This window comes from Alligator sinensis, unplaced genomic scaffold, assembly GCF_000455745.1.
Source record: "Alligator sinensis unplaced genomic scaffold, ASM45574v1 scaffold966_1, whole genome shotgun sequence".
Classification (NCBI taxonomy): domain Eukaryota; kingdom Metazoa; phylum Chordata; order Crocodylia; family Alligatoridae; genus Alligator; species Alligator sinensis.
The window spans coordinates 751,675-771,585 of record NW_005842161.1 but is presented as its reverse complement, the minus strand read 5'-3'; positions in this window follow the sequence as shown (position 1 = coordinate 771,585).

The following is a 19,911-nucleotide window of genomic DNA, read 5'->3' as shown; positions in this document are numbered from 1 at the left end:
AGTCTGGCGCCTTGCTGCTGCCTCTCTACAACCCCAGTGTGAGATTTGTCGTGCCCCTCGCTTAGGAACACTGAGGCAAAGAACTTGTTGAGGAGTTCAGCCTTGTCCCCCCTGTCCGTCACCAATTGTTTCTGCCCATTTAGCAGGGGTCCTATTCCTCCCTGGGCCTTCCTTTTACTCCCTATATATCTAAAAAACAATTTCTTGTTGTCCTTTACTTGGGATGCCATCCTCAGCTCCATGGTAGCTTTGGCCCGTCTAACTGCCTCCCTACAAGCACGAGCAGAGGAGGTATATTCATCTTTGGTGATCTCTCCCTGTTTCCACTTTTTATGTGCTCCCCTTGTGGCCCTTAGGCTGCCCTGGTTTTCTGTGGTCAGCCAGGGAAGCCTCCTGGCCCCTTTCCCTCTTTTACCCCATATGGGGATCGTCTCACTTTGTGCCTGAAGGATCGTTTCCTTAAGGCACAACCACCCTTCTTGGGCTCCCATCATTTCAAAACTCCTACTCTGCAGTGCGTCCTTGACTAATCACCTGAGTTCATTTAAATCAGCTTTCCTAAAGTCTAGTACTTTCACCCTACTAGTTACCTTAGTTGTTTTGGTTATTTTTTCTGTCGCCATGCCCTTATTTTTCTCTCCTTTTTTTCATGGCTGACTTCATGCATCTCATTTTTGGTTTGAACTGGAAAACAAATATTGCTACGGCCACTGTCTCTTGTCTACCTGGGCTACAGTTCGTATCCAACCTGTATGATTCATTTTTAAATATCATATTCCAAAGCCATGACACCTGGTGAAGGTGAAGCTGGGGCCACATACAATAGGGTCCTCCCTAGTGGCTTTTTTGTCTTAATTACCTTCTAGCCTTTTATTTCCAACACATTTGTAAAACCTGAAATCCATTATTTGTATTAAAATGCTACAGTTCCTTAAGGTGGAGATGGTTAAAAAAAACCCCAAAAAATCCACAGACTAGTTTCCTCAAGTGTCACTGGGGATTTTCTGGATCCATTATGAATATAAAGTATGACTTTTCTGTTCAGTTGTGTACTTTGTGATATCTGATAACCCTGTACATAAAGAAGCCAGACTTCATCACCTCTCCATTAGAGTATTGTTCAGTGAATTGCAAATGTAATCTTTTAGATATAATCTAGAAAAACTCTGTTTCACTATCATTATTTCTTCAGGGTAGAATGAGCCATATCATTGCATGACAATAGACCTTGTTTGATCAGAACCTGTAGTCTTTTGAATATAAGACTCCCTTCAATTTAAGACCCACCCAAATTTTTTACTCTTAATTTAATTTAAAAAAATAAAGCTGCATATAGATACAGTTTCCTGGATACAAACTCAGTGGCATATTTAAGAGCTTTATATTGTTTTATTCAAATTTAAAATGTAGAGCACTTAAGAACAGAGGTGTCAAAGATACAGCCTGGATACAACTTGCCGAGCCACATCATTTGGCTTCCAGAGCATCATTCTGCCTGCTCCACCTGGCCAGACCAAGTGCTGGATCCACCATGCAGGGAAGAAGGAACATGGGCCCTCTACATGCCAGATCCATTGCCCACTCTGGTTGGTCCAGGACTGTGCTTCACGCGGTGCTCAATGTAGGTGCTCCATGTCTGCCCCAGACTGGTTGGGGCCAGCGCTGCATACTACTTGCATCCCAATCTAGCCAGAGCAGGCCAAGTGCAGCATAGTCCTAAATCATCTGGAGCAAGTGGCACAAGCACTGGATCTGGCATTTGTGGGGGGAGAGAAGGGGTGGCATAAGCTCACTCTGCAGGGCTGTCCCTGTGCCATTCATCTGGCCTACAGACCAGTTCTAGGCCATTCATCTGGTCTGTAGGTCCATAGCTGAGTTTGACACCCCTGGTCTAAATGGAGACTACACATTTTTAACCCAATACTTGGGGTAGCTTTTATAACCCCTATATCCTGATGGTTTTACTGCTTTGTTTACTGCCTTTGACTCTCTCAGCAGTGTCCCCTCTCCTTTCCTCCCCCACTTCCCTATCCTTCTTATTTAAATTACTGTTTTCTGTTTAGAAATTTTGCTTCCTGCAGGTCTATTCACAGCATCTGATGAAGTGGGTTGTTGCTTTCAAACATTTATACATCTCTGAATTAGTTTATAAGGTGCCATTCTGCCCTGTCTTCTATGGCTAGGGACAGAAGTTACACATAATCTGGTTTAAGTGATCAGAAACTGGTTCAAACCTGTACCAGAACAGAAGCTCAGTGCACATAAACCAATTTCAAAAGGGCTGAAACTGATTTAAAATGAACCTGGTTGAATGTAGTATCAGACTTAACTGATTTGGGTCAAACCAGTTTGGAGACAGAAGTTTCATGACCTACAAGTTTATACGTAAGGCTGAGAGGGGTTACTCTCCAGCCATATTGAAGCTCTGCCCTCAGCAAAAAAAAGAACTAAAGATTCATGAGGAGAGCAAAAGAGGGACTGCAACTGTAATCCAAGTGATTACGGCACTTTGCTGGCAGAGGGGAGCCCTGAGTCCCTGGTGTTAGGACTGTTCATTAGATAAAATAAATGTCAGTGGATAAAATGTAGAAGCTGTTCTGGGTCCAGGGATTGGAATGGAAAGTTCCTCAAGGTGCTGTACTGTTCAGCTACTCTCAGGGGCCAGGGCAGCAGGCAAATCATATTGCTACCAGCTGACCCTTGTTACCTGAGTTGGCCTCATTTTCAGTGGCCTAACTATCCCATCTGGCTCTAGCTGTCTGCTAGGCTTTTCAGTGCCCAGCAGGCTGCTCAAGAGGACAGATGCTTCCCTGTCTAGTCCTGGGCTCCTGACTCCCTGGTTGTTCCTGACTGCTTGCTCCTGTTTCCATGTTCCAACCCAGCTCTTGTGCTTCTAGACTGCCTGGCCATCCTTGACCTCCTGTGCTCCCCGACCCTTATCTTCTGACAGCCATTCCTTGTGGCTTAGCTAGGTGACTGCCTGTGTTCTGGTCGCATATAGCTATAGTTGCCTGCTCCAGACCCCCTGGCTAATGACACTGGTCTGGATCCCTGCACCATATTCCTGACCACCCCCTCCATTTAGTCTATAGTTGTACCCAGGGTGACTTGCCTACATCATGCTCCCTTATTGATGTAGGCCTCCTGACCTGCCTGCTTCTAGTCCCCTGTCACCTGGCTCTAATCTACACCTTTGCTTTCCTGACTTTGCCTGTTCCTGATCCCCTTGGCTGTGACTCTCTAGGGTCAAGTCCAATCTCCTACATCCTGGGCATGCCTCTGACAGCTTGATAATCCTGCTTTCTTTTGCTTCCTCTCGCTAGCCCAATGAATCTTCCATTCCATTCTGTACTGTAGCCTAGTTCTTCAATAGGAGGAGAAAAGGGTGCCCATGTTCAGGCTGCTCCTCCTCTCAGTGTCTGTTCTATAGCCAGGAGGTTATGGTACTCTGCTGGGAAATGGATGAGATAGGTCTGAACCTGCATAGCCTGGGGGGGGCATGGAACTTGGATCTCGTGTTTGTTACATGAGTGTTCTAACCCCTGGGCTGTTGTTTAAGGGGAAAGGGTTGGCGGCTCCTCCTCTGACTCTCTTTTAAAAGAAAGTGAACTTCTGAACTTTGTCAAGACTTCTTGGTCATGCCTTAAGCATGCCCCAGTTTAACCCTGTCAGGGGACTCTAGGCAGAGGGCTGCAGTCATTCTGGATCCAAGGCAGGCTTAGGCATATGCTAGGTGCAAATTTACTAAGCTATGACAGTTCTGGGCTTGTGTCCAGGCATAGGTCTAAGCACCTGGCAAACTTTAAAGTTTAGAAAGCTCTAGAGTTAGTCAGTAGCTGAGCAAGGGTTTTCTTAATAGATTTCATAGACATTAGGGCTGGAAGGGACCTCCTAAGATCATCAGGTCCAGCCCAAGGGGCAGGCAGCCAGCTAGGGTCAAAGGATCCCAGCAAGGTAAGAATCACAACTTTGGACTCATATGGCATTTTGGTGGCTAAATCCTGGACCTAGCCTGACATCTGCTGGGAGGGCAATACAGCAGTGCACAGACAATCCAGGAAGTTTTTGGAGAGTGTTGGGGACAACTTTCTGGCGCAAATATTGAAGAGGCCCACTAGGGGGGTGTGCTTTTCTTGACCTGCTGCTCACAAATACAGAAACTTGGTGGAGAATGTAGAAGTGGATGGCAACGTGGGCAGCAGTGACCACAAATGATGGAGTTCAGGATCCTGAGGAAAGGAAGGAAGAAGAGCAGGAGAGTAAGGAGGGCTGGTTTTGTTCGATGTCTTCATCAGCAGCCTGGAAGATGGGATGGAGTGCACCCTCAGCAAGTTTGCAGATGACAACAAGCTGGGGGGAGTAGTAGATATGTTGGAGGATAGAGCTAGGATTCAGAGACCTAGACAGATTGGAGTACTGGACCAAAAGAAATCTCATGAGGTTCAATAAGGACAAATACAAAGTCCTGCACTTAGGACAGAATAACCCCATGTACCACTACAGGCTGGGGACTGACTGGCTAAGTGGCAGATCTGCAGAAAAGGACCTGGGGTTACAGTGGGCAATAAGCTTAACATGAACCAAGTGTGCCCTTGTTATGAAGAAGACTAACACCATACTGGGCTGCATTAGTAGGAGCATTGCCAGCAGATTAAGGGAAGTGATTCTTTCCCTCTATTGAGCACTGGTGACACCACATCTGGAGTACTGTGTCCAATTTTGGGCCCCTCACTACAGACAGGATGCAGACAAATTAGAGAGAGTCCACTGGAAGGTAACAAAAATAGTTTGGATGGCAGCAAAAATAGTTAGGGAGGAGGCTTGGGCACATAACTTCAGAGAAAAGGCTGAGGGAACTGGGCTTATTTAGTTTGGAGAAGAGATGTGACTGAGAGGGGATTTAATAGCAGCCTTCAACTACCAGAAGGGTGGTTTCAAAGAGGATGGAGCTAGAGTGCTCTCAGTGGTGGCAGATGATAGGACAAGGAGCAATGGTCTCAAGTTGCAACACAGGAATTTTAGGTTAGATATTGGAAAAAATGTTCTCATGAGGAGGGTAGTACAGCACTAGAACAGGTTACCCAGAGGGGTGGTGCAATCTCCATAGTTGGAGGTTTTAAAACCTAGCTAGACAAAACCTTGGCTGGGATAATCTAGTTGGGGACAGTCCTGCTTGCAGTAGGGGATTGAACTAGATGACCTCCTGAGGTCCCTTCCAGTCTTAATGTTGTGATTCTATGATTCTAGCTAGCCCTTTGTGATTTCCCCATGATCACTCAAAAAGTCTGTGCAAAACCAGGAATGTGAAACCCACTCTTCTCAGTCCCAGTCTGATACCTGAATCACAACATTATCATGGAGAAGGAAAAGGACTAATTCCTGAGATGGAATTACATATCTAGACTCTTCTGGATAGGTGCCATCTGCCATGGGAACAAATTTGTCTCTCCACATGTGAATACCCATGCACATTTCAGGAGAATGTATGTTGTTTATGTGGCCGGATGTGTTTGCCTCCATGTGTCAGGTAGCCTGAAGTCTGAGATAATTGTAGGGCTGAGGCATCTTCTGTTTGAGTATGGAAAGCTGGGTGGGATGCAGGTAGTGTATTATTATAGGTTCATTACAGACCAGCCCCTCCAATTAACAACGAGCATGTATATGAGGTAATCATAGAAACAGCTTTCCTCCCTCCCTTCCCCCTCCCCTCAAGTGTTTTCTAATTTGTCTTTATTATAAGTCATAAAGGGAAGAAGTTAATTGCACAAACAAATGCAAAGCACAGGGCAGCCTGGCCTGACCTTATATGCCATTGTAGTGATATCCAGAATGGCTTCCTTTTGAAATTCCTGAGGACTCTCAGTTGTGGTATATGTTAGATGTGTTCCCATAAGGGAAAATACAATCATGATACTGAAATGGAATGGGTAGAATGGGTTTCCCCCCTCTAGACCCTTTAAGCAACTTAAGTGGCATGTAAGGAAGCGATGTAGGTGAGGAAACTAGCATCTGAAGGATATGTCATCCTAAATACGTTCTTTTTCTGGGTGACATCCAGTGGGCTATATCACAGTCTCCAGCACAGAACAGAAGAGGCATGTCAGAGAAAGGAGGCCTCCTTCTTTGCAGGCCATTTCACCAAAGGTTAGAACAGTTGTGAGACTGCTAGAATTTGAATACCAGGCCAGGTTGAGAGGGTAAGGAAGCACAATGGTGCTATAAAGCTACTCTCTCCCTCTTCTATCTCTATACCAAGTGGAGCTTGGGGAAAAGAGGAGAATTTTGCCTGTTGTTAAAATCCGCCAGTGTTTCAACACCAGGGATCCGGGTTTTCTCTGATTAAAAAAAAAAATCCAAATTTTTCCGATTTACACCCCCCATCCACATTTTTCCATGATAACAAAATTAAAATGCTACTATATATTATTTGGATTGATATGGTGTTTTATTTTAATCACAGAAAAATGTGGATGTGGGGGATTTTTTTAATCAGAGAATTTTGGATTTTTTTAATCAGAGAAAACTAGCATCCCTGTTCATCACCCACACCTTGGAAAGCACAGCATGTTACTTCCTCTCATTCCTTAGCGTAGCCCTCCAATTCTCCCCTTACCAGGAGTTGGGGGCAAAGAGAATAGGTTTCCTTCTGTGATGAGTAAGGAAGAACCATTAGTTTTCTTGGATGAAATTCTAAGTTCAAAATAGGATAAATAAAGATCCAGCTCAGTCCTGCAAACCAGCTCAAGACATTTACTTTTGTGAGATTGCACCTAGGTAAGAGGATAGAATTGCTTCTATTACTTTAAATAATACACATACACAATAAGACAATTTAAATAAAGTGTCTTTGAATGTTTCAGAGGGTATATATGTTTTTACAATCTTCCTTTTAGCATTCCTCCTTTTGAGAAAAATCATGGTAGCATTTAAAACTGTAACATTTTGCAAGGCATTAACCATATCCAGACCTTGGCATCTTTGCCAAGACAGCCCATTGCAGTGGGGACTGCCAACTACCACTGCAATCATTGTGGTGTGGCCACCTGTCTACTCAGGACCGGGCAAAGACCATTTAACATAATTATTGTGTTCTCCCAGTTGCAGAAAGCACTGATTCCCTGGCAAGGATCAGGCAATTTCTTGCTGAAAATAACTTGCCTTCTGTGTAGGAGTATGATTGAGAATTTCATGATGGTCTCAGTATATCAGCTGAGGGACACACGGAGTTTTAATTGGCCCTGTTTACCGTTATTCTAAAGACTTACTCATTTTAGTATTTATAATTGCAGTCGTGCATAGGTGATTGAAAAGAGGATCACAGGGTTTCACTGTGCTAGGTGCCACACATAAGCAGAGTAAAAAACCAATCTTGGTCCCAAAGTGCATGTCTATATTGCCTTCATCCTGCACCTTGGAGTTCTGGTGTGAAGTTCACTCCTGTTCTGTGCAGATCAGCTCCCAGAAATAAAGCAATGTAGCTATCTTAGAGTGGATTTAAGTGTGTTTTCAGATTAGCTCTGTGACTGCCTGTACACCTGCTTGGAGGTGGGGGGGGGCAGTGTTTTAATTAGAGTGGCTCCTGAACAGCTGCTATAATTAAAATGGTTCACCTTCATGTGTATTAACCCCCCCCCCCCCCCCTGCATTTCAAAATGGCTGCCGGGAGCTTTAAATAAAGCTTATTCAACAAGGTTTAGGTAAAGTGCCCCTGTGGCCATTCTGAAATGTGGAGGGATTTATACCCATGACAGTGAGATGACATTGGAGTGTTCTAATAACGCAGAACACATTCAATTAATCAAGTCTTCTCTGATGTATTCTACTCAGAATGTGAACAAGCACATGTATAGGCAGTCTGTATCTCTCAGCCTGCTTATTGGCATATGCTCAGCTTTAGAGCTATGCAAAGCTTTGGCTGCTGATTCGATTTGGAGGAGATTTGGCAATATTTGGTGGCCAAATCTCCAAATCCAAAATGAAGCAGGGGACCAATTAGAAGGTCCGAATCGATTCAAAGCTCTCTGAATCTTCAGAAAAGATTTGGAGAGCTCTGATGATTCGGGCAGTCCCTGGTGACTGCAGCAGGGAGCTGCAGGTAGACTTGGAGCTAGTAAGTAAGGGCAGGGGAAGGGGACTATGCCAGGCCCTATCTCCTGCCCAGCCATGGGGGGGCCTGGGACAGTGGGGGGGAGAGTCAGGGGGCTCATGACAGAGCCCCCCACATGGCATGGGGCAGTGGGGGGCAGCAGGGATCACCCCTCCGTCTGGGAGCACCTGGTGAGTTGGGGCTTTTTTTCCCAAAGTACTAGGAGCTGGGGTGGGCTCGGCAGCCATTGCCAGGCTGGGAGAGCAGGCAGGGGATGGGCCTGCATGATTCAGAGATTCAGCAGCAGCCAAATCTCCGAATCAGATTCAGCTGAATCGAATCGGGACAGTGATTTGAATCACGGAATCAAATCATTGTCCCCTGAATTGGCCGAATCCAAAGCGAATACTAGCCACTTCTCACCGGCCTACTCAGCATCACTCTAATGAGGCTATGTTGCCTCCTTTTGGGGGTTTGGTGCCCACAAAAGGAGAGCCAGTGGGTGGGTGGGTGCCTTAGCAGTGTTCTCAGGCATGGCACAGTGGCAGCGTAGGAGACCTATGGAGATCACAGCATTGCTTAAAAAGGTTATTAACAATATTCAGAAAAGGGTCCTCAGTGAGTGCTCAGCAATGTCCACTAACTGCAGTTTGTGTTCAGGAGATTTGGTTGAATGAATTATGATCCAGTCTTCCCCCCAGTTAATGGCTGAGTTGTCAACAGTATAAGCTGTCACATCAGGCATCCATAAACCAAATTCCATCTGCACTGTCATTAAATGAATGAGCGCTCGCTGATTTGGATAATGTCTGGCTTGTCGTAAAACTATAACACTCTAACATTCATGCCTCTCCTGGCACATGAAAAGCATGCTTATCCAGTGGAGGGAGAATTAGAGTTATCCTTCTCATGGGCATCAGAAGCTTCTACAGATGGAATCTTTTCCAATTTGCTCAGGTGTGAGCACATTTTTAATTAAACAGGCATTAAAAGGGTCCAAATTGTATTTCATTTATTAGCCTGTGAATTATGAAAAAGATAGGACCAAATCCATAGTCAGTGCAAACCAGTAGGACACTATTGACTTTAATTTCACTGTATTGATTTACGCCAGCTGAGGACCTAGCCTGTATTATTTAACTTCCCGGTGCAAGTGCTGGAGCGGCCAACTAGAGGCCATGTTCTTCTTGACCTGCTGCTCACAAACAGGGAAGAATTGGTGGGGAATGTAATAGTGGATGGCAGCTTGGGCAGCAGTGACAAGATGATTGGGTTCAGGATCCTGAGGAAAGGAAGGAAGGAGAGCAGTAGAGTAAGGACCCTAGACTTCAGAAAAGTAAACCGACTCACTCGGGGAACTCATGGGCAGGATCCCCTGGGAAGCCAGGCTGAGGGGAAGAGCAGTCTAGGAGAGCTGGCTGTACTTGAAAGAAGCTTTACTGAGAGTGCAGGAACAAACCATCCTGATGCACAGGAAGACTAGCAAGGATGGCAGAAGAACAGCTTGGCTTAGCAGGGAACTCTTCAGTAAACTAAGTCACAAAAAGGAAGCTTACAAGAAGTTGAAACTTGGACAAACAACTAGGGAGGAGTTTGCTCAGGCATGCAGGAATAAAATCAGGAAGGCATTGCTCAGGCATGCAGGGATGAAGTCAGAAAGGCCAAAGTGCAACTGGAGTTGCAGTTAGCAAGGAACGTGAAGGGTAACAAGAAGGGTTTTTACAAGTATGTCGGTAGCAAGAGGAGAATCAGGGCAAGTGTGGGTCTCTTACTGAATGGGGAAGGCAATCTTGTGACAGAGGATGCAGAAAAGGCTGACGTGCTCAATGCCTTCTTTGCCTCAGTCTTCACAGGCAAGGTTAGCCCCCAGACTACTCCACCAGGCAGCACAGTTTGGGAAGGAGGTGAGCAGCCACCAGTAGCAAAAGAAAAAGTCAGGGGCCATTTAGAAAAGCTGGATGTGTAGAAGTCCATTGAGCTAGACAGGATGCACCCAAGGGTGCTGAGGGAGTTGGCTGATAAGATTGCAGAGCCACTGGCCATCATCTTTGAAAACTCAGGTGAACAGGAGAGGTCCCAGATGATTGGAGAAGGGCAAATATAGTGCCCATATTTAAGAAAGGGAAAAAGGAGGATCCAGGGAACTACAAACCAGTCAGCCTCACCTCAGTCCCTGGAAAATCATGGAGCAGATCCTCAAGGAACCCATTTCTAAGCACTTGGAGGAGAAGAAGGTGATTAGGAACCATAAACATGGATATACCAATGGCAAGTCATGCCTGACCAACCTGATTGCCTTCTATGACACAGTGACTCACTGTGGATGCAGGGAGACCAGTAGATGTGATGTAGCTTGATCTTAGCAAGGTTTTTGATATGGTCTCCCACAACATTCTTGCAGGCAAGCTAAGGAAGTACAGAAAGGATGAATGGACTGTGCATATAAAACTGACTGGAGCATCGGGCTCAGAGGGTAGCAGTCAATGGATCAATGTCTAGTTGGCAGCTGATGTCAAGTGGAGTGCCCCAGGGGCTGGTCCTGGGGCCGGTTTTGTTCAATGTCTTAATCAATGACCTGGAAGGAGGCACAGACTGCACCCTCAGCAAGTTTGCAGATGACACCAAGCTGGGAGGGACTAGTAGATATGCTGGAGGGTACAGTTAGGATTCAGAGTAACCCAGACAAATTGGAGGATTGGGCCCAAAGAAAGCTCATGAGATTCAATAAGGACAAGTGCAAAGTCCTGCACTTAGGACAGAACAATCCCATACACCAGTACAGGCTGGGGGCTGACTGGCTGGGCAGCTGCTCTGCGGAAAAGGACCTGGGGGTTACAGTGGAGAATAAGCTGAATATGAGCCAGCAGTGTGACCTTGTTGCAAAGAAAGCTAATGGCATACTGGGCTGAATTGGTAGGTGTGTTGCCAGCAGGTCAAGGAAGTGATTATTCTCCTCTATTTAGCACTGGTGAGGCCACATCCAAAATACTGTGTCCAATTTTGGGCCCCCCACTACAGAAAGGATGTGGACAAATTGGAGAGAGTCCAGCAGAAGGTAACAAAAATGGTTTGGGGGCTGGGGCACATGACTTATAAAGAGAGACTGAGGGGACTGAGCTTATTTAGTCTAGAGAAGAGGAGACTGAGAGAGGATTTAATAGCAGCCTTCAACTATCTGAAGCGGGGCTCAAATAAGGAAGGAGCTAGACTGTTCTCAGTGGTGGCAGATGACAAAACAAGAAGCAATGGTCTCAAGTTGCAGCAAGGGAAGTTTAGCTTAGATATTAGGAAAACTTTTCTCACTAGAAGGGTAGTAAAGAACAGGAGCAGGTTACCCAGAGAGGTGGTGGAATCTCCATCCTTGGAAGTTTTTAAGACCCAGCTAAACAAAGCTTTGGCTAGGATGATTTAGCTGGGGATGGTCCTGTCTCGAGCAGGTGGTGAACTAGATGGCCTCCCGAGGTCCCTTCCAACCCTAATTTTCTATGATTCTATGAACTTTTTTCTAGGGTCAAGCAAACTTTTTTCGCCTTGTGTGAAAGGAGAGAACATTTATTATCAAGGAGGTAGATCCAGGTCCTTGATTGTTTGATGACCTGCATTAAATGTGGAATACTGGCAACACAATCAATGTGTAAATATCTTGGACATGATTTTGAACAATTTTTTTTTATCTGCCCAACTTGAGATATCTAAATGGGCCTGGATTTCCAGAAGACAGGTGTTCAGGTCTTTCTCAATATTAGGCGCTGAACTAGTGTCTGACCAGGTTTATCCAAATTCACTAGACATTTCATTATGATGATGAGGATGATGTATATCTTGGCCTATCACTGAACATTTAGGTGCTCTCCCATTCAGTGAAATCTATAAACCTGAGTTAGGCACCCAGCCTTCCTATACAACGCACAGGAAGAATTTGGCTCTGAAGAATGGAATCCACAAAAGTAAACCTGCTCACTGGGGAGCCATTTAAATGAAGTTGGCGTGAGGCCATATCTGGTAGGCATCTTCTGAGGACAATTGATGGATGGGGACTTAGTACAAAGTGGTTGGGGAAATGTCTTATTTGTGATAATCCCATAGGGGGTTAGGAGTAAAACTACTTAGCATTGTCAGATCCTGTGTGTGCCCATGGCCACTGGCAGAAATTTAGACTTCAAGAGAACCTCACTGAAGGAAACAATATTGTGTTCCTTAGTGTGCAATGTAATTCTCATAAAAAATGATTCCTTGAAGCACCAAGATAGGAGTGCCTGGTTTCATCCTCCTCTCTGCCTGGTAGATGGAAATATAGTGATTGTGGTTGGTCACCAGCATGGAATCTAGGTATAGTCTAACAGTTTGGGGTGCCACAAGATTTGACAGCTGCTGGGGTGACTGGATTTATACTTAGGGACAGTAGAACTGACTAGGTCAAGCCAGCAATTAGGAGGGGAATTCAAATAGTGGCCAGTAGTTTGGGTATTAGATATGAATGGGCAAACTAATGGCTTTGTGCTCTGGCGCCAGCCTACAGGGCTCCCCACAGGCCTGGAAATTTGGCAATAAGGTGAACAATGGCAGCATTAATTGCCACACCTCTGGGAACTATGGCAGTTAATGCTGTCCCTGCTCACCACATCACTAAATTGGGCATGCAGGCCGTATCTTGGTCGTGCCTGATCTAACATCATACAATGCATGGGACAGTGCCAAAGATCACAGTCTCATGGGCAGAAATACATTATTCATTATTTCATTTCTAGACAGCAAATCTTTCATTGCTAACACCAACCTTTCAGAGACACCAAAAATCCCAATGGAATAATTAAGTAGGTATTCCTTATATCACATCAGGGCTGCTTTTAGCTGTGTGACACCAAGGGCCAGTTTGACCTTGCTTGCAGAATATTGGCAACAGATTTCAAAAGTTCTGTGAGGCCCTGTGTTTGTGCAATGTTAATTAACAAACTCCTAGGGAAAGCAGCATTGGGCTGTGCTGATGGATCCAGTCACTCTGTATTGTCATTATTGCATGGCATGTGCTAAGCAAACTAACCTCTCAGTTGTTTACGGTTCTGGTGAGTTTAAGAAATGATTATAGCATCCTTATGACTAGTGTTTGATGTAAGCTTTTAACTCACCCCTTGTATTGATGTGTTTTGCTCTAAAGAGTTGAACCCCTGTCAGAGATACCTTCCAACAACCCCTGTGATATAAGTGCTGCACAAAAAATAGAATTCAGTCCTAAATATTAAGAATAAGATTTTGATCTCAGTTGTAATGGAAACCAGTGGGGCTACATTTGTTTAAAACTTGTGACACTGTAGGCCACGTGGCCTCTTATGCTAGGATAGCTATGATTGGATTACTCCTATGCTCACTGGTTTGAAGGAGCCCCCAGGTTCTAAGAAAATAGGATTCAGCAACTGTATTGCTTTTTCTAAAAGGTTCAATATTTGAATCACCAAGACCCTGTTCAAAGCTTTCTCTCTGTCAGTGTGCCAGCAGAATGCATTCATCCAACTGAAAATAGCTTAAGGGAAAAAACCCAGTGACAACTTAGTAGTGATTTTGGTAGAGAATGGAGGTGACCAGTTCTTTCTGAGTTCCTTTAGGGTACAGGTGAGACAATGCCTACACTTGGAACATTTTACAGGTAAAGGAATAGATCCATACTATTTCAACAAGGCACACATACTGTTGAGACAGCTGTACCAGAAAAGCTGCCCTGTGTCTCAGTATAATAAAATCATGCCCCCAAGGGTAAAACTCCTAAAACAGGCAATCCTAGAAGTAGCAGTTTGATAGTAGGGGTGTGCGAAGCAGGCCCTATTCGTTTCAGATTTAGATTCAGCCCAAATCAGGGACAGTGATTCGATTTGCTGATTTGGATCACTGTCCCTGATTCAATTAGGTGATTTGGACACAGACATAGCTTTAAAAGTTTTTTCTACATACCTTGAGGTAGCAGGCATGGCTCATGATTGTTGCGATGCTGGGGCGCATGAAGCATCTCACAGGAGTGCAGGGGACCCTCCATGTGCTCAGCAGTGGTACTTCTGGTCCACTTCCAGGTCTGCTGGGGAGCACGCTGTGGGGCCTCCCATGCTGCTGTGGGACATGCATCACAGCACTCACCAGCCGCCTGGTACCTAGAGGTATGTAGAAAAAACTTTTAAAGCTGTGTCTATGTCCAAATCTCCAAATCTTTCCGAATCTCTCTGAATTGATTCAGAGGGTTCTGATTTGATTTGGATTCGGAGATTTGGCCACTGAATTGGGCTGAATATCCACCAAATCAAATCAGGGACCAAAGCTTCGCACAACCCTATTTGGCAGGGTAACTGCATCTACACTAGTGGCTTCTGCCAGTGCTGCTGTGTCAATGGGGATTGCACCTCTTCACACTTCTGACTGATAGAGGCATTTAATGACTGTATGGCAGAATGACAGACACATTGGAATGTATCTACCCTGTTGTCAGGGTGTATGGTTGTACTACAGGTAGCTTTAATATAACTACCACAAGTACCAACAGCTGTGAAGACCAGGTACTATGGGTTTCATCATAGGCTAGCAATCCACATGTTCATCCAAGGTCCCTGGCAGGATTGTACATACCTCAGAAAAACCTAGATCAAGCAAGTTCTTTGAATTTGAGCAATTCGCTTAGGGAAGTTGCTTATCCACTGTTGGTATCGATTCACAAGCTGTATAATAGAGAAGATTATACTTCCCTGTCTCACAAGAATGCCATGAGGTTTATTTAACTGGTATTTGTTAAAAAGGCATTAAGGGTTTTGAACAGTGATACATGAACACCATTTGGTATCTTAAAGCAAATATTGTCTTTCATGTTAACAACCAACTAGAGTCTGTCAGGTACTACAGATGCTAAAGACAAAGGCAGGGGGGAGCACTGTGGGATGCTGGGAGGGTCATAGAGATGCCTACCTGTAAATAAACAGGCATTGCACATGGCACTACAAAACATAGCACTTCAGAGAAGTTCCTCTTTGAAATAGGTATTTTCTGTAGGACTTGGGCCATATTTGTAGCACTGCAGATGGCCTGCGTGTCTTTAAGCTCACACATAGTGTTAAATATATAACATCTGTCCATATCCTTAGAAACAGCCCTTCACAATGAGCAGTGCAGAGCTGTACCACCTCCAGAGAAGCTCAGAGAAGCAAAGAGCAGTGACTCAGAAAGCTCACAGTACCCTCTCTTTCTTTCCTTACTTACACAAGAAAACTGCTTGAATGCCACCAGGTTATCCCTGATGCTTAGCAAATGGGGAGATGTTTAACCAAGGCTTCCTCAACCCATGCTTCTAAGTGCCCAACCACTTGTGCAAGGGAGAAAGGTACCAGTAATCCTGCCCCTGCATTCCCTGTTTCACCTACAACGATGGGAGGCCATGCAAGGGGAGAAGATGTGTTTAAGGAGTAGGGGTGAGGTGGGTCTTGCTTCACTTTTGGTTTGTTTTTGACTGTGTAGGCCCAAGTCACAGTCTGCCATGAGATCAAAGCCAGTGTTAGCAATAGATATTTCGAATGATTAACTGAAAAAGTGCATCGTTATATCATAAGGGACGGGTGTGCGGTTTGTGAGTATTGTCTCCACCATGCTGCCTAAGAAAATGAAGTCCTCTAAACAAGCTGAGGCCTACAAACTGACTTGTCATTTTTAAGAAAATGGTTTGGTCTGGCTAGGCAGCTGGGTTGTGAAAAGGAGAAGGTGATTTTAAATCTATGCTAACTCTTGTTCCCCTGCATCTCAAAGACTGTAGCCTACAATTAACACATTTCAATAGAATCTGCCACTGCATTCAGATCTATTATAATGGAGCTCTACTGCAGTGGCTCTCAGCATTTGTTCCGGTGTCACCCACCCATGTGCAACAGATGTCTACCGTGCTTCCCTCACCATCTCACCCCCCATCTGCCATGCCCTGGCACAACTCCTGTCCATTTGCTTTCTCCTGTTGCTATCTGTCTATGAACATTCACCATCTCACCTTTCATCTTTTCCCTTGCGTCTCCTTAAATGATCTTGTGCTTGTTCATTGGGAATCTCTCCCACTTTCAGTGTACACTTGCCAGCTAGTAACTGAGAGTTGGATATGAATGATTGCTAAACTGGGTTGTTGTGTCCAGTGTGTACTCACACGGTGTTCTGATATTTTTAATCTGTCCTCCATTGTTAGGGAGGATTAATTGACTAGTTACTGAATGTTATACTTCTTCATTCAGCAGCACTAGCCATTCATCTTCACATCCTGTTTCTTCATCCAGTTTTTCTGTACTTTTCTGTTAAATCTACCCAAGACGTTCCAACTTTTAGGGGATGTAGGTAGGTCCACCTTGCTTGAAAGATCACTCAGTGCACATGATGTCCATGACTCATTACCAAGTATTCTTGTAGCATTTTTGATAGCCTTGCTTTGACCAAAAGTACTCTAGTAACTGAAGTATGGAAATGAGTGGCAGAGCTTGCATGACTGTATTCCCGGTTCTACCACTGACTCATTATTTGAATTTGGGCAAGTCATTTAACTTCTTTCTGTCCTAATTCACAAAGCTATATTATGGAGATAATACTTCCCTGTCTCTAAGGAATGCTGTAAGCTTTAATGAATTGATGTTCATAGAGTGCTTGTAGGACCCCATGTCAATGCAAAATGGTGTATGAAAGCAAACATGCTTTCATTTAATAATTCATTTCTCTTTGTAATAGAGCAATCTTACTAGGAGTATATTTGGGTGTCTGTTCCCGCCCTACAGTAAAAGTACACCATGTTCTTCTGGGAGAGATGCTGTGACAAGCGTATCAAAATACTAAAGAACATATGAATCAGTCTTGATCCTTTCATTTTAAGGTCACACACCGGTCTCTCCTTTATTCCAATTGCCCTTCCAGTAGTGGTCAATAATACAGAAGAAAGTAAAATGGGTTTAAATTGCAGCAATTAAGGTTCAGATTAAATCTCAGGAAACACTTCCTAACAATAAGACCATGGACCAGCTGCCCAGGGAAGCTATGGAATCTCTTCTTTCACTGAATTTAAGGAAGAGACTGGATAGTAGGGCTGTATGAAGCTTTGGTCCCTGATTCAATTCGGTGGAGATTAGGCCCGATTCTGTGGCCGAATCTCCAAATCTGAATCAAATCAGAGGACCCTTTAATCTCTCTGAATTAAATTGGAATCCTCCAAATCAATTTGGAGAGATTCAAAAGGTTTGGACATGGATACAGCTTCAAATGTTTTTTCTACATACCTCTAGGTAGCAGGAGCTTTTGAATGCTGCAATGCTGGGGTGCATGGAATGTCCCACAGGAGTGTGGGGGGCTCCCCAGTGTGCTTGGCAGCAGATCTGGAAGTGGACCAGAAGCACTGGTGCATCCTGGGTCTGAGGGGGGGCACCCCGGGTTCCCCTGGGGTCAATCGCTGAGCCACGGAGGTGTGTGTGTTGGGGGGGGGGCAGCACACTCCCCGGCAAACCGGGAAGTGGACTAGAAGTATTTCTGGTCCACTTCTGGGTTCACCGCCAAGCACATGGAGGGCCTGCACTCCTGTGGGATGCTCCATATGCCCCAGCATCACAGGGATCATGAACTGTGCCTGCTACCTCAAGGTAAGTAGAAAAACTTCTAAAGCTGTGTCTATCTCCGAATCAGCATCTAATCTTCAGAGTTGGATTCAGCTGAATCGAATCAAAGATTTGGATCACTGTCCCCGATTTGGGCCAAATCTGAATTGAATAGGGCCCGCTTCACACACCCCAACTGGATAGACACCTATCCTAAGGTGGTTTAGGAATTGCAACTCATGCCTTTGTGCAGAGTCTTGGAGTCTGCACAAGGTGATCTATGAGGTCTCTTCCAACCCTATGATCCTATGACTCTCTGAAAATGAGCAGTATTTAAATAAAATAGGGACCAGTTTTTGGGTTACTTATCGATTATTTCCTGTTTCCATTGAGTTCTATTTTTAGTCTGAATTTTTAGGGACAAAATGTTGACATCAGCAGTCACAGACACTGACATTTAACAGAGGTAACTTGTGCCCAGAAGCTTGTCTAAAATCTTTCCCAACTATGCAATTGGTCCAATAAAATAAATCACCCCCCAAAAATCTTTGCCTCACATCTTTGATGGCTACAACATCATTCCAGCAGTATCTCAGTATCTGTTAGAGACATTTACTAAGTCTGAAACACCAGTACTCATTTAGTGAGCTCTATATTCAATCACATGTGAAAACTGCCCTGTTAAGCATGCTATATTCCTGCTGCCGAACAACTTTCAGGTGTTCAGGAATGATTGCCAGCCCAACCTTCCCTGTTTATCCTGGGGAAAGGGATATGCCTCAGTTTTGGATAGCAAATAATTTTCAGGGAACAAAAAGTAAAATGGGGGTTGTTCCATACTGTACCCTGTATATATCTGACTTAAGAATCAGCTGCTGAAATGGCTCTTTTTACTGGGAAGGATGATGCCCATGACCACAGAGATGCCTGTACAATCGTTACACAGTAATGCCAGTCCTTTGCACAAAAAATGTCTAGCACTGCCTCAGTAAGTATGTAAATCCCATCCTTGGAAGATGTTACAGGTTTACCTGAAGGGAGAGCCACATTCTGAGAATGCAAAATAATTGTTCTGAATGTCATTCCTCTGCATGTATTTCAAAATCCTAAGATGTGCAGAGCAGGGGAAATTAAAGGAACTGCTTTGTGAAGTGTACCGAAAGGACTTTTTGATGGAAGCTTGTGAAGCCAGCAGGTTTGGTGCCTTGGCAGCAGGTGTTGGGGGCAATTGGGGTGATGTGATGATGGTACAAAAAAAGGAAGGGGCAGGTTCACTTGGTGGTTCTCCTCAAGGGTGGTAAGAATTGGGCACCAAGAGGTGCCAGGGGGGTGAGGCCATGGGTAAGTCTGTCTAGAAGCAGGTGCCGAGCAATCTAATGTCAGGTCTCATTCCCTAGCACCGATGTCATTGGAGGAGGAAGCTCGGGTATATTAGCAATCTCAGTTTATGAGGATCTGCTCTCTCCTGAGATGCTATGTCTCCAGGTCACCTTCCTTCAGTGTCCAACTGGCTCCCAGCTCTCAGACCTTGCTGCTCAACTCCTCCCTCCCCCATGTCCTCATACCAAGAGGTTGGCTCCCAGTGCCCATCTCATAGGCTCCCGTCCACAAACACACACACACACACATAATGTGAGGCTGGCTCCCAATGCTCAGAACTCAAGCTGCCCTCCCACTCTTGCTCATAGTGTGAGGCTGGCTTACAGCACCCAGACCACAGGCTGCCTCCCTCCCCTAGCTGCACAGCTTGGTAAGTTTGCATTGTTTTCCTGTTTGCCTCTCAGCCTTTGCATGGATCACAGGCACAGTGACTAGTTGATCTGTTGTACTTGCTCAAGGAGTTTTCCCCAGGGCCCCCATAGAAACTAGGAGGAAACTGCTAATTTTTCCCTGCAGAGACACCACAGACGCCTGGTTTGAGTTTAGCTCTAGGTGTCTCCATTGTTCACTTGTGTCTGCAACTCTTTTTTTTTTCCACAGCGGTGTCTAAAGTCCTGAATTCTGACTCCGTTTTGCTAAGGCAGGTTTGTAACACAATGTTCAGTGCAAAGGGGCTGGGGATGAAGGCAAGGGGGGGCATCTATGTTCATCAGAGCCACAGTTCAACTATGAAGGATATGAAAAGTGGGGGTGATCTAGGTTGGTGATCATACTAATTCTTTACCTAGTGCCACAGGGGTTCCTGGGTTAAATGTAAACTCCATCTAAGTAGATTTGGTGGGATAAAATGTGTTTACGTGCTTTTTG